This window comes from Pelodiscus sinensis, chromosome 2, assembly GCF_049634645.1.
Source record: "Pelodiscus sinensis isolate JC-2024 chromosome 2, ASM4963464v1, whole genome shotgun sequence".
Classification (NCBI taxonomy): Eukaryota; Metazoa; Chordata; order Testudines; family Trionychidae; genus Pelodiscus; species Pelodiscus sinensis.
In genome coordinates, this window is record NC_134712.1 from 158,703,980 (window position 1) to 158,719,593 (window position 15,614).

Genomic DNA, 15,614 nt, shown 5'->3' on the forward strand with positions numbered 1-15,614 from the left:
ATCTAAATCAACCCGGCCAGGGCTTTGTCAAGCCGAGACTTAAACACCTCTAGGGATGGAGACTCCACTACTTCCCTAGGTAACCCATTCCAATGCTTCACTACCCTCCTAGTAAAATAGTTTTTCCTAAAATCCAATCTGGACCTCTCCCACCACAACTTGAGACCATTGCTCCTTGTTCTGCCATCTGTCACTACTGAGAACAGCCTCTCTCCATCCTCTTTGGAACCTCCCTTCAGGAAGTTGAAGGCTGCTATCAAGTCCCCCCTCACTCTTCGCTTCTGCAGACTAAACAGACCCAAGTCCCTCAGCCTCTCCTCGTAGGTCATATGCTCCAGACCCCTAATCATTTTGGTTGCCCTCCGCTGGAGCCTCTTTTGAAAGAGGCTTGCAGTCTAGACATAGCCTAAGGTTCTTATTGAAGAAGCAGTGGCTGTGGTATCAGGAGGCCAACTTTCCCTCTTACAGTATTTTTTATGTGAGTAGCATGAGCAAACTAGTATGCACACTTCATGGCTTTGAGAGCTGAGCATGACATGCTAGGCCATGTCTACACTAGAAAACGGTTTCAAAATTACTAAATTTGACTTAAGAACTCCTGATTTAACAAATTCAAATTAGTGTGTCCTCACTTTGGGAAAGCATCAAAATTAGTCTGAGCCAGGCTCTGTTAATGTGGATGCACTACCTCTGACTTAGAGTCCCAGGAAGCACTGGTGAGTAATTAGTTCAAATTACTCTAGGGAATAATTATTTTGAAATAGTTGCACCAGAGCACCCACACTGCCATTATTTTGAAATAACTATTTCAGAATTAACGTTTTTCCTGATGAAAAGCAGGAGTACTGATTTCAAATTCCATGGCCCGTTGTTTCAAGATAATGGCTTTGGTAGTATGGATGTGTTGCTTATAAATTCAACATGGGGCGGGGGGCATTATTTTGAAATAAATTTATAGTGTAAACCAGGGCCTATAATGCTGGAGTCTATTTCTGTCATGCTCTTAGTATTCAAATTGGGTTTGAGCCTATTCTCTTTGGTTCAGTGTGATTTCAGCGAGGTTACTGATAATTAGGGCCCTATCAGATTAACAGCCATTAAAACCCATCATGACCATAAAATCTGCTTTCCCACATGACATCTGTTTTTGTGTACTTTTACCATACAGTATACAGATTTCTGGAGAGAAAAAACTGTTTTTTTTTAATCGGAGAGGGAGGTTGGGGGAGTGCCCTAACGCAAAAGGATATCACATGGAAATTGTAAAGTTATTGTAGGGAGTGCAGTTACACTTGTAGAAATAGAACGAACAGAATCTTATTTGTGGAATAAAGCAATACACCATATTTATTGTAAAATGAATTCATTTGGTGTCCCTAGCTACTAAAATTGTCCACCACACACACACAAACTCGTACACACAGTTCTACAAATGAATATTTGTAGAACCAGCCTCAGTTGTTCATTTTAGTCCACTGGCGAGGCGGTCTAGACACAAGGAGGTGAGATGGGTCATGTTGATACACACCAATACTTCTGGAGAATGCTTGTAGAACTGAAAGACCCAATTCTATAGTTTTGCACCCATCTTTTTGTATGTTTTAGTCCATAGATCCTGTCCTGTCCCAGGCTACTGTATGACCATGAGTCATCATCAGTTAGCAGCAGGTGTGATTTAGATCTTTTCTTTGAGGATTTTGTCTTTCTCTTTCTTGGTTCTTTTCGCAGGGCTCATTTCCATCTTCCTTTGGCCATCAAGGTGGTGCTAGCAGCTTGTCACCCTGACAGGCTAGTTTCTGGGACTGATTCTTTTACACTTACCCATATTTGCACTTTTAAAATGAGATTACTGAGATACAAACTTAATTTTAAACAGATTTAAGGCAGTACAAATTTTGAAAAGGGTACTCATACCACTGATTGGGAAACACTGCCTTAGACTCACAACAATATAAAGTATCAAGAGCTTTTGTGAGTAAAACCTACTTGTAACCCATGAAAGCTTATGCTACTACATATTTTTGGTAGTTTCTATGGTTGCTACAAGACTACTTGTTGTTTTTAAAATTACAGACTAACATGGCTATCCCTCTGAGACTTGTTAATGTATAAATAGTTTAAAATGGGATTTCAGTTACTATATATATATATATATATATATATATATATATATATATATATATAAAAATACAACAACAGATTCTTCTATAACAACTTCCTCCAAATCCCATTCATTTAAATAGAGAAAACATTCTCCATTTTCTCACTTTCCTTTTTATTAAATCATTAACTGCTTGGTATGGAATTTATCATTGGTTAAGTGGCACATTTTTGTGAGTAGCATATCCTCTGGTAACACCCCAATAATGATAGGCATTCTAGAGATATCTAGAAATGTTAGAGAACATAAGTGGCTGTCTATTGTACTCAGCCATTAAACAACTTTCAACTGCACAGAATGATTTAAAATGTTAAGGGATACACAGCTACATTTTATATACAGGAATTAGTTACTGCAGAAACAATTTGAGGCAGATACCTAATAGGCGTCAGATAAGAAGAAACTATAGATATGTCATGATGCTCAAGAAATGGATTTAAAATAAAGTCTTTGGTCATAAATGAGACCCCTCAGTGCACAAAAGGGAGATGGAGTGATGAGAAAGGGGAGGAAGAAAGACATTAAGATAATTACTGGATCTAAGGCCAAATCTAGGAATAACAACTGTGAGGAAGCTATGCCAAGGCCTATGTGTTGGCAATTACAGTTGGGGCTGTGGTAGCTTAAATTAAACTAATCAAAATTTATTGCAATGTTAGGGAATGCTTTAATCTTAATGATTAACTAATTGAGTTGAACCATTTCCAACTTTTTTATTACAGGTTTTCCAACTCCCCTGCTTCCAGAAATATTTATATAATTCCATTTGCTGTTTTCTTTACAGATTGTACCCAAGAAGAGTTTGAACAAAATTTTAATACAAGAGCCAGTTGATTTATGATAATGACCTTCCTGCATGTTAAAGTTGAAAGTCTATTCTTGGAACACTGTTGTGCTTGCCAACCTTTTAAAGATGGTGTTAGATTAACAGAGTCCTGAAGAAAGGTAAATCCCATCCTTCCTGTTTTGCTGATGAAGTACATTGTTTGTTTTTTCCTAAGTAGGAATGAAACTCAAGCATAATGTAACTGAGAGGTGGGAGACAAGGGAATGCAGAATACTGAAGGGAAAATCTCAGTTACTGAACTCATTTTCATGACTTTCATGTTAGTCTGTAGTTGAACAAACTTAAAAAAATAACAAATAGTCGTGCAGCATCTGTGTCCACGAAAGCTCATAATACCATCTACAAATTTTGTTAGTCTCTAAGGTGCTGCAACACTATTTGTTATTTATTAAGTCATTTTCACCGGCTTCATGTAAATGAGCAGTTGAGTTCTTTACAATCAGAGAATTTAGAGGAACTACAAAGGTCCTCATTAAATATAAAAGACAAATATGTGCATCTTCCACTTATAGCTTCAGAACTTCACTCACATATGTGTTATCCATAATATAACAGGCTGTCATAGTTCCAGGGGATTCCACCCAGTGTTTCAGCAAGAGCACTTACTTTCAAGTGTCACCTGCTGTTGCCTCTGGTCATAGGGACATGCCTCCCTTGCCCTTCTGACTGGTGGAATTTCAGTCTGCACAGTTCCCTGCCTACACTGTGTTAACCCCAGCAGTGATGGGCTGTCCATACTGAACCGTCTCGCTTTCTCCTTAAAGACAATTAACACATGTAATTCCTAGCTACAAGGTACCACAGAGTATTTCCTGTGAAAGCCTACTTTATTCTTACAGTTCAAACCCTACAGAGAGAACATATTTAAAACAAAGAAAGAGTTTATATAAATGCTAATAAGCTTACCAGAATTAATCCCAACCCTAACATGGGTTTTGGCAGGAGCAGTCTTTCAAATCCGTACTGTGGCAGATTCCTAGTGGTTACAAGTTCATCACAACTTCAGCTCAGAACAAGAACCCAAGCATATGGGGTATTAGAAACTTTCCAGCTGTACCCTAAGGACTGGGGGCCTCTATGGACCAGGGATCATATCCATTTGCTGGATGAGGAAGAAGGCCCTGAGCCCATTTACAAGGACTGTTTATCCAAAAAACACTTTCTCTGTTGGTCCCTGGAGAATCTAACTTGAAGTAGTATTTGCAGATATCACCGGGGGTGGCTTTTCTCGAACTGTTACAACTTAATTGAATTTGCCTATACAACTCCTGTTTTTCCCCTTGTATTAATTTGCTCACAATTCCACAAAAACACATGCTCAATTATATTTTTAATACAATGTGTTCCAAAAGTATTAACTTTAATTCAGTAAGGTATTGCTTAATTCAGTAAACTTAATTCCATAAGATTAGTTCAGTATATTACAAATTATTGTCAGCCTGTTGCACAGACTCCCATATAAATTCTGTCCCTTTCCCTCTCTGTCCCTTAAATTATAATACAATCAGTACACTGGCTACAGGGAGAGTATGTACATGTGCTCACAGGACCTGGTTCAGCAAGACACTTAAGACTGTGTTCAAATCCTTTGTATTTCACATGAGTAAGTCCAGTGCTGAATCACGCCATGGTAAGGGACACAAGAATTAATTAACTTGTCCTCCCACTTAAATAAAAATACTTTCCCATAACCAACACCATTTTGGCAAACAAACTTTTATTGGAAAAGCAGAAACGTTGTAAGTAAAATATGCTGAGTATATTTATAATTTAGCTGTGTTAAAATTATGTAATTTTACAGGGAGGAAGGAAGGGAGACAGAAGACCTTTTAGTATGTCTGAGAGGTTCTTTTAATTTTTTGAGACTTCATGGAACTGGTATTATTCCCGAGTCAAAAAATGGGCGCTCAGAAACATTTTTTGTGAGCCTCTCAGGAGGTTGGCATGTTTTTTTAGGATCATTTAACAGTATCCAGAGAAGAAGATGAACACTAGTTGAAGACAGAATTTAATGTCTGCCACCCCCTCTCCACCTCCGGAGCATCATTAAGTTGCCTGGAGTGTTTATGAAGGCCCAGCACCAATTGCAGTGACAAATGCTAGGGCTTGGCACTTGCTTTGCTGATGAAGACAGAGTTGAGATTCAAATAACTTTCTGCTGGACTATGCGAACTTTCACTGGCAAACATTATGCAACATTTTGAGACTGTAAAAATGAAGTGAGAATGGCTTTGTCAAGCTAGATCCAAAGAGGATCTTGCTGAGGGGAGAACAGATAATAAATTATAGGGTGTTTTCAGCCATATTTAGGCACTGTGAATTGGGTGAAGAATAAAGAACATAATGTTATTTCAACTTTAACTTCATTATTAATATAGGGCATATTTTTTTCTTAAGCACTCAATGTTGGCCTAACTCTGCTTCCAATGAAGTCAGTGGAACTTTCTGTCATAGGCTTCAAAGGGAACAAATCTCATCTCATTCTGAGTACTTTTGAATATCACACCTAGATCAGGTTGTGCATGGTTCTTAAAACAATAAAGTTTTATACAGCGGTGTTCATCTTTTAAAGCAAACTTAAACATGAAATATGCTTGGCTTCTGCAGGTTCCAGTGGAGTCATGTACTGTTAGTAGTAATGAGCCTAGCTGTCTGTGGGGGAGTGAAAGTGGATGGTATGTCACACTTATCGAGATCACAACGCTCACTGAGGCACATGGTTTTTATCCCTGTTTTTGCTAATAGGAAAACAGAGGCAGAATGTTTAAGTGATTTGGCCACGGACTACAGTTGCAGAACCAGGGCTAGGTAATTCTTGAGTCTTGATCTCAAACTGTTTTGTTGCCAAATGATTAATACAAGTTGATTTTCAAAAGCTGACACTTTTTTTTGGTGAGGGACACTTCAGCTGGTCTCTTAACACTTAAATTGCCCTCTGCCTATTGACCTCTTTTCCCCGTTGGTTGTGGGCTGCTCCTCACTCACTCATAGAAAGAAGCTTGCCGTTAGATCCATTTGATACTGCTGTTAGTAGCTTTTCCAGTGTGAGCATGTTCCAATTCCATGGCTCCCTGAAAAAAGATTGTACTTTCTGAGTGATTACATTCTATTTCTTCTCTGTGTATTTTCTTCTTGAGCCTACTTAATCTTCTTTGCAGCACACAGGATTTTTTCCCCCTGTCATTCCATTAGCAGTCAGTCTGGCCTTGTCTGGCCTTATTTAAATTTGTTCACTTGCTCTCTGGAGGTGAAGGGGAGATAAAAAATGTTTGCTTAGTTTGCAAATGTTTGTGTCTCTTGCTTAAAAATTTGTTGGTATCTTGCCTTTGTAAATAGAACAGTGATTTTAAATCCAGAACCACTCTTTATGATCATGTTTCCCTGAATGTGAGAAACTAGACAAAGTTTGTCTCTGAGGAAATTCACAGATAGTCTGAAACCAGAATGGACCATTAGAACATCTAGTCTGACTTTAATATAGACCATAGAATTTCACCTCGTTACCCATGCATTAAGACCAGTAATATGATAAGATCATAATTTAAGCAGAGTGAATAAAGAGCACTCTGGTTTAGAAGGAATTGTGGCATCCTCTCTTTTGGCATTCTGACATCTGTAGTGTGGTATTTAATATTGGAGAAGATTCTAGATAGACTAACGATCATATGCTCTAATTCATCTAATGTGCTGATCATATGATACGGGGACAGTGCAGAGAAACTGGAGATCTCATTAACCTTTTCTGTCATCGTTGTTAAAAATATATCAGACTTTTACATAGCACTTTTCATCCATAGATCTCAAAACACTTCTCAAAGGCGGTAAGTTGATCTCCATTTTACAACTGGGGAAACTGTGCCACAGGAAGGTGAAGTGGCTTGCCCAAGGACAGGCAGCATATCAGTGGCATAGCTGTGAATCGAACCCCGGTCTCCTGCGCTCTAGTTCTATTAGAGTTGCCTCTAATAGGACACATTATTGCTTAAGGCAAGGGGGAAAGATTGAGATTTTACCAGTGAATTTTGCTGTGTGAAATTTCAAATGATTTATACTAATTTGCATGACATTTTGCTCAGTCCTTTTCTCATTTTGGCTTTAGGTTTTGGTTTTACTTTTTGTTTTGGTTGAAGAAAAATGTGTTTGTGTAATTAAGGATCAAGAGAGCATGACTTGCCAGTTCTTATTTGGTGCGAAGACCATTTTCGTGACTAAGCACTACTTTAAGACTAAGGAGATCTGGATTCATTCTTCTGCTTGGCCACAACACAGTGTGTGACCATAAGATGATCTGTGCCCCTGTTCCCCATCTGTAAAACGGCAATGAGATTAACGCGTCCTTTTTTCTACCCTTTGACTGTTTCAGCTGTTTAGAAGTCTTCAGGGCAGGGATTCTGTGACTATGTTTATGTGCAGGGTTATGTTTGTTTATGCTCCGGATGGTGGACTCATATCATACATGAGCCTTGTAAATCAGCGGTGCCGGAGCAGTTTTTGGAGTAGGGTTGCTGAGCTGCAGTTTCACCCTAGTCTGAGCTTCTCACTGCCCTCTAGAACTGGGACCGGTGACAGAGCTCTTGGGTGCAGGGCCAGTGACTGGGTGGGTGGCACCTGGAGCTGGAAGTGAAACCCACGGGCCTGAGCAGCAGGGGCATGGGGCTAGGAAACCCAACACCTGGGAGTACTGCAGTACCCTGTGCATCCCTACTTTTCATGTCTATGCTGTAAATACTACTGTGCTAACTTTTTTTTTTTTTTAAAAAAGCTCAGTTTTCCAATAAAACATGTGCCTTTCTACACAATCCCGTCCCAAGCACTAATCAGAACTTGCTGCCCGCACGCTCTCCCCACGCCTCTGAAATCAACTGGCTTGATCCACTGGGGGATGTATAGAAGGATACTGGAAAGGAGCTTTCTGCTGAACACCAGGATCTTTTTGTGAGTCAGGACGCTGGCGAGGGCCAGCTGGAAAGCCATCCTCTTGCCCTGCAACAATGGTGTCTGATTCCTGCCCTGCATCAGCTAAGCCCAAGTCGCAACTAGAAACCCAGGCCAAGACTGATCCTCTGGAGGGATCATTGGTACATAAATAACTGTTTATAATTTATCATCGTGGTTGACAGGTGTGAGCTAAGAGTCCCCACGTCCCTCCTGTTGCATCCCTTGTGCTGCTTCAAAATGGCAACCCCTGCATGGTAGAGCCACAGTCTACCCTTCTCCTGTGGCAAATTCAAACATAATTATCTTACCCATTACAAAGATAGCTTCCCCAATTATCACCTCTAATGTCATTAGCTCACAGACATTTACCTCCCTCCCTTCCCCCTCTCCATCCCTTCCCCTCCCCCTTGCATCCCCCTTCTGTTCTGAAATTTTATTTGTCCTTTTCATATGTGTTCATTTTTTTAAATTGTATCCTTTGGTATATATGGTTGTGACAATTTTCTTCCACTATTTGATCTGAGGAAGTGGGTCTGGCCCACGAAAGCTCATCACCTAATAAACCATCTTGTTAGTCTTTAAAGTGCTACACAGTCCTGTTTTTTCTTTCAGCTGCACCAGACTAACACAGCTACATTTCTACCACTATAAAAAAAGCACTCATTTATGCAAAGTTGAAGATAGTATTGAGATACTACTTAGAGGAAAAGAAAATGGATCAGTTGTTGTTATTTATGTGAGGTTGAAGTACACACTGCAAGCCCAGTCAATGCACAAACATTCCTTCCTGCAGAGGTGGAAATTTCCTGTAATATGCATTTCAACTGACAATCATTGTAGGACACTGTATTTCTCAATGCTTTCTCCTGTCTGCAGAGGAAAGGGGAGAGTAAGTGGAATTTAGGACTGAGAAATTGCTTGCTTTTTTTTTCTCTCACTGTACAGAAAAATCTCCCCCAAGACAGCTTGCAAGCCCTTTCAGGTCCTGCAGTGCCTCTGAGGGAACATCCTCATGAATAATTTCACAGTGTATAGTATCCATCTGCCCTTTGCCTTTTTGAATAAGACCATTCTCTCCTCCTAGTCACCCACCTCAGTCTAAGATTACCAAGAGTCAGGTCAGTCTGAAGGGAATGTAGAAAAGATTACTATCTCGCTTTCTCTGTAGGTCCTCTCTAACTTTTCTTTTACTGCTCTGACACAATAATGGCACCTTCAACACATAAAGCAAACTGCAAAAACAAGACTGGACAATAGCTACAACCACCCCGTTCCCTCCCATCCCTAACATTGTGAGGGCATCTCAGAGGGGTAGCTATGTTAGTCTGTAATTTTAAAAACGAGTGGTCCTGTGGCACCTTAGAAATTAACCAAAGTATATAGAATCATAAGCTTTCCTGTGCAAAACCCATTTCATCTGATGAAGTGGGTTTTGCCCAGGAAAGCTCACAATTCCATATACTTTTAAAGCATATAGTGTACTAAGAAGACTGAAGTCCAAATAAAGCTAGCACCTATCAGCCATGCAAATCAGTTAGCATCTCTGAGGTTATCTGAAAGAATGGGAGTCTCACGGAGGAAAAGTCACACATAGGAGTTTTCGTTATTTATTTATTTATTTATTTTTGGAGAGGAGTTTTCTATAACTACTTGTCAGGGATATGAACAATAAATGTCTGTTCTATCCCCTACTCCTACAATCACAAGCGCCTGCAATAGCCAGACCAGCAAGGATAGGGCCTCTGTGTACTGCTGACAGGCTGGCCAACCTGAGGAGCAGAGAAAAGATGACTTGGGGTGGGTTGTTCATAGAACTAGACACTCTGAAAAACCAGGCTGGCTCTCTGGGACATGAGGACCCAGAGAGAGAAAGAAAAAGCATCTCAGGGAAGTGGCCAAAGACAGGGTCACAGTGGCCAGAGAGAGTGTGGCCAAGAACAGCATCGCCATGGTAATGAGACATGGAAAAAGATAGAAATGTGACACTATCAACATGCCCTTTTGCAAATTATATTCCTGCTAGGTCAGCAGGCCCTGCCACCCCATAATTTATTGGTTAGACATATTCCCAGATACAAAGATATTGGCTTCATTAAAACTTTATTGGGTTTTTATTGTACTTTCATAGTAAATCCATTTACAACACATCCATTATGGGTCATCATGGCATTTAACACAGAAAATCCTTTTAAATAAGGCTGAAATAATTCATAGGCTTTTAAAGATGCACATAGGGAACATTAAACTTTAACCAGCCACATACCTCTGTGTTCAAAACACTCCTGCTCCCACAGCTAAAATGTTTAGGCATGAAACTCATTGGCAGATGATTCTGGGAAGGCCAAAAGTATAACTGGGTTAAAAAAAGAATTAGATAAGTTTATGGAAACTTCTGGCAGTGAGAGGTTTAGGGATGCCTGAACACGGGTTGCCTCACTGACTATTTGAGCTAAAAGCCATTGATGTACCTAGCTTCCATGAACTTACCTAATTCTTTTTTGAACCCAGTTATACCATAGGTTCCAAGATTAGCTGTTTCAAGAAGCACTCATTAATGTCCCCAAACTTAATCTCTGCATCCCGTCCTGAGGTGACATGTACCCAGTCAAAATGGGCATAGTTGAAATGCCCCATTACACTGGTCTACAATTTTTTAGAAGTCGTCTGCTTCAGAGATAAAATGTGCTATTTATTATGTATTTTGATGTGCTGAATTCAAATATGACAATTAAAACAACTGATTGGCTACTGTTTCCAAGATATTTAAGTTTTTACATTCTACACAACATACATAGATGTAAATAGATAGTAGAGTTTTAATAATAAGTTGTAAACCTAGGTCTTTTCATGTGTTTATGGTTGCTTTACATGATAATATTTCATCTGTCCTGTTTATGTAACACTTTAAAAATCAGCAAAAGGGTTATATAAATAAAATTTATTATGAAACAAAAGGCAAAATGTATTATGTACATAGTTTAGTCCTATTCAGTGTCTACTCGGCGCTTCTTGGCTTGTCTTTTGTATTCATTAAATGGAGCATCTCTTGTCACTGTCCAGCAATAGTCTGCAAGCATTGATGGGCTCCATTTGCCCTGATAGTGTTTTTCCATTATTGCAATGTCCTGGTGAAATCGCTCGCCATGCTCGTCGCTCACTGCTCCGCAGTTCGGTGGAAAAAAATCTAGATGGGAGTGCAAAAAATGTATTTTTAGTGACATGTTGCAACCAAGGCTTTTGTATGCCTTAAGGAGGTTTTCCACCAACAACCTGTAGTTGTCTGCCTTGTTGTTTCTGAGAAAATGTATTGCCACTAAGTGGAAGGCTTTCCATGCTGTCTTTTCCTTGCCACGCAGTGCATGGTCAAATGCATCATCTTGAAGAAGTTCATGAATCTGAGGGCCAACAAAGACACCTTCCTTTATCTTAGCTTCACTTAACCTTGGAAATTTTCCATGGAGGTACTTGAAAGCTGCTTGTGTTTTGTCCATGGCCTTGACAAAATTCTTCATCAGACCCAGCTTGATGTGTAAGGGCGGTAACAAAATCTTCCTTGATTCAACAAATGGTGGATGCTGAGCACTTTTTTCCTCCCAGGCTCCAATGACTGTCGGACTGGCCAATCTATCTTGATGTGGTGGGAATCTCTTGCACGACTATCCCATTTGCAGAGAAAATAGCAGTACTTTGTGTATCCAGTCTGCAGACCAAGCAAGAGAGCAACAACCTTCAAATCGCCACAAAGTTGCCACTGATGTTGGTCATAGTTTATGCACCTCAAAAGTTGTTTCATGTTGTCATAGGTTTCCTTCATATGTACTGCATGACCAACTGGAATTGATGGCAAAACATTGCCATTATGTAGTAAAACATCCATGACTTCTAGGAATAACATGATGCAATTCATATCATGTATGACGCAATACCAGCTTCAGATTGCATCATTCATTGTTTTGCCTAAAAAGCAAGTACTGTCCAAACCCAGTCATAGATTTATTCATAGATCCAGTCAAAGATGTATTTTAGTCATTTCTGGTTTAAATTGAGATCCCTTCCCTTTATAACTCACTTATCCTCCGCCATTCGCAAGTCAAGGGTCGTATATACTGACCCAATAGCATATCTAGAGCCAATCAACAATTTTAAGCATCATTTTCGTTCTCAGTGACCCAGAATTAGTAAAGTTTGACTACATTTATTTCAGAAGCATTTTGGCTGTAGAGCAGTGTTATTACTGAATTCTCTGTTGCTGTAGCTTCTCACTTCACCCTCAATATTTCACAGTCACCAACACCATCTTGGTAAGTGGTGCATTCTTGTTATTCAAGCATGGCATTTCTAGCCCTATTCTATAACACAGTTTGAGTCATTTAAGGTTTTTTCTACATTTGAGTATAATCTTTCTTTGACATCTATTGCCACTCCCAACCAACACAACCTACTTTCATTCCTTTATACATCTTGTTATTCTTGTGTCCCACTGTTTATCATTGTTCCTCCAATTTCATTTCATACCAGGCATTCAGGCTCAGCATCTGAGTTTTATATAAGCTGACCAAAAGCCGGGAGTCTGGGGGGCTTTTTCTTTATATATCCTGTAATGAGCAATCTCTTCTTAATGTTTCCTATTGCACTTTAAGATAGTACAGTTTCAAACAGCAATATGTTAAAGCACACTTGGGCAATGGCTCTCAACCTTCCCAGACTATTGGGGTCTGAATTGTCTTACGTGCCCCAGATTTTATCTCACTTAAAAGCAATTTTCTTACAAAACCTGACACAAAAATACAAAACCATTACAGCACCCTATTATTGGAATATTGCTTACTTTTTCATTTTTAATTTTTTCATTTTTATAATTATAAAATAATTGGAATATAAATAATGTACTCACATTTCAGTGTCTAGTAAGCATATAGAGTGGCATAAGCAAGTCTTGTCAGTATGAAATCTTAGTTTACACTGATTTTCCTAGTGCTTTTTATATAATCTCATGTAAAAGTAGGCAAGTGTCTAGATGACTTGAAGCACCCCTCTGTGTACCCCAAGGGAACACATCTCTGGTGTTTTGCACTAGCTAACTTTTTAGTGCACACCATCTGGTTTATACAAATCATAACTTCATAGTCTGTTTACTGCTACATGAGACAAACCCTTAAATACAAGTCGCCATTTCTGGTGTTTTTTTCTGGTGTTTCTTGGATAAGCACTAATTTCACTTTTTTGTATCAGGGGTGTTTCATCTGTGTCTGTTAGTTCCAGTTTTTGGCTGTAAGTCCTAAAAGTACATCAGCTTCAGTTGTAATTATATATGAGAGCAGCTCAAGCTTATGTGAACCTATATACTATATCTGGTTTAGAGAAAAAGAAATCAGAAAATTTAAAGTGGAGGGCCATCCATATACTGCTAACTCTGCAGAGCATATCATACTGTGGCCTTAAAATCTCTTTGATGTTGCAGTTAATGGATCTTCTTTATACTCTACCCAAAATGGTGCATTTGGTTCTTTAATGTTCAACAGGATCCATGCCAGCGGGTTGTGAACTGGAAAGCCCTGGAGTAGAGAGAAGGCAACACAGAGCACTGCACTCTGGAATCTTTGAGAGAAAGGAGAGAAGCCATGTCAGAACTGTAACTCCTCAAGAGCCCGTAGATTAATAAAATAATTGAATTTGAGTTATTCTGTTATTTGAAACAAGCATGGGCATCTTTTTCTCGTTATTCACTAATGAGAAGACAAGTCCTGGGTAACAATATAGTCTCTTTTCCCAAGTCTGAAGCTGAAATGATTGAGATCTGCAAAACTAAGGATGACGTGGATTACTCCATCATTAATAATCCCATCCCCCTCACGCAAAGATTCATAGTAAGGTTGTGTTAAGTAAGAAAGTTCAACAAGTTACACCAATTCGAACTAGTGGTTTGCATGTGTAGCCGCTATTAAAGTTAATTCGAACTAACGGCTGTTAGTTTGAATTAACTTTGTAGTGTAGACATACCCCTAGGTATTAGCTGGGTTGGATTAATTAGTAGGTTGTACCAGGAGGAAGTGGTGTGGATTATATAGAAGGCTAAGAGAGTTTAGGTGGTAAGAGGAGAGCAACAAGGTGCATGTAAGAGGGGAGGGGGACCCAAAGGAATCCTGCTCTCCCACCTGCCTGTCCACCCTGGATCTGGAACAGAGTTAGGGCAGACCCTGAAAATCAGATGATTGTAACTGGTGTGAAACAGGTGCCCACTGTGTATTAAGTTTGGACCTTGAGAGAGAGAGAGAGAGAGAGAAAAACTTGTGAGCACAAAAAAAGAGGACTAAGCATGAGCCCATAAGTGATGAGAGACTATTTTGGTTTACGACTAATGTGAAGATTGTTTCATTGGTCTCTGTCCCCTTGTGGGGTGGAGATGTAAGCAGAGTTGAATGTGAGTTGGCCAGAGGGTCAAATCAACTGAACAGACCACCTGAGCCAAGAAGGGAAACAGAGCGAAGTTGTAATGCCAAGTCCTTCTGGGAGGGGACATGCTGGTGGTGAGTTCCCCCAAGATTGTCACAGACCCACCTACCTTCCATCTTTAACCACCATTCTTATGTATCTTGAAGCACAGTTAGTACCCGGGGGGGGGGGGAGGGAGAGGAGAGAAGCCAGTGTGAAAGAGCTGTGGCACAAGAATGGAGAGAGGGACTAAATAATCAAATCTTCCTCCCTCTTGTCCCCTCACTCTATTTCCAGAGCTCATGGTCAGTAAATTCCATGATTGTTCTAAATCATGCAGAAAAGAAAGGAATTGCCAGTTATGGATCCACTGGCAAGACCCTTTACCTATGCCCAAAAGTCCTCTTTGCTTGGGATTGTAGTCAAAATCCTTGGTGGACTCTTGCCTTCTTGCTTAGTGGAACTCCTTCCGGGGCCTTCTGTTGTCGTTACTTGAGCTGGAAAATCTGTCTCCAAGTACCTTTGTTGGTGGGAGGAGGGCTGGAAAATATAAACTGACTCAAAGAAAAACAATGAGTCCTCTGGCGAGAAATTGGTAAGGAATACGTTTTAGGGTTCATACAGTTCTAATGATTGCCACCTGGGTGGATTACGTGCAGAAGAGTAAAACATAAAGGGAAAGTAAGTGAAAACAAAACTGCAGCAGTGTGGCGGTGATCTCTGTTGGGCAGGATACTGCATCAGTGTCACGAGATTTTTTTTCAGTGCTTCCCTCCCCCTAGTTAGTCTTCAGCTTCTTGAGGTGCAGACCGTGATGCAGACTTTACTAACCACAGTTATTAAAATCAACAAGCTGACAAAACAACTTGCCTAGAACATTAACCATCTCTGAAAATTAGAACTGAATTCTTAAGTGCCAGACATCTTTGGAAACTGTCCAAACTTGAAATGGCTACAAGACATTAGCAATGCTCAGAGACCCAGCTACAGTGCTTCTCAGCTTGGTGGCTTAAATCCATTAGACATGCTTAGACATCTGCTTGTTTTAATAACCCTTTCACCCTTTTTCATAAGGCTTGAAGTCCATTAGTAATGGTCAAAATGAGGATTAAGAAACCCAATCCGCATCTGTTAGTCCAGACAGCTGAAAAATGAACTTGCAGATATGTTCTTCACTCTTTCCTAAAGAAATCTGTTAAACAAATCAGAAGTTGAATGATAAAAAGTTTATGGATT

At 39.8% G+C, this 15,614-nt stretch overlaps 1 long non-coding RNA gene across 1 annotated transcript in view; it reads left to right on the plus strand.

Annotated features, from left to right (window-relative positions):
• Window positions 1-13,617, plus strand: part of LOC142827251 (uncharacterized) — a 57,082-nt gene extending 43,465 nt beyond the window's left edge. The window contains exons 2-3 of the long non-coding RNA XR_012901851.1: window positions 2,946-3,106; window positions 13,469-13,617. This is a non-coding gene — a long non-coding RNA (uncharacterized LOC142827251). The remainder of the gene's footprint in view (window positions 1-2,945; window positions 3,107-13,468) is intronic.
• Window positions 13,618-15,614: the final 1,997 nt, after the last annotated feature.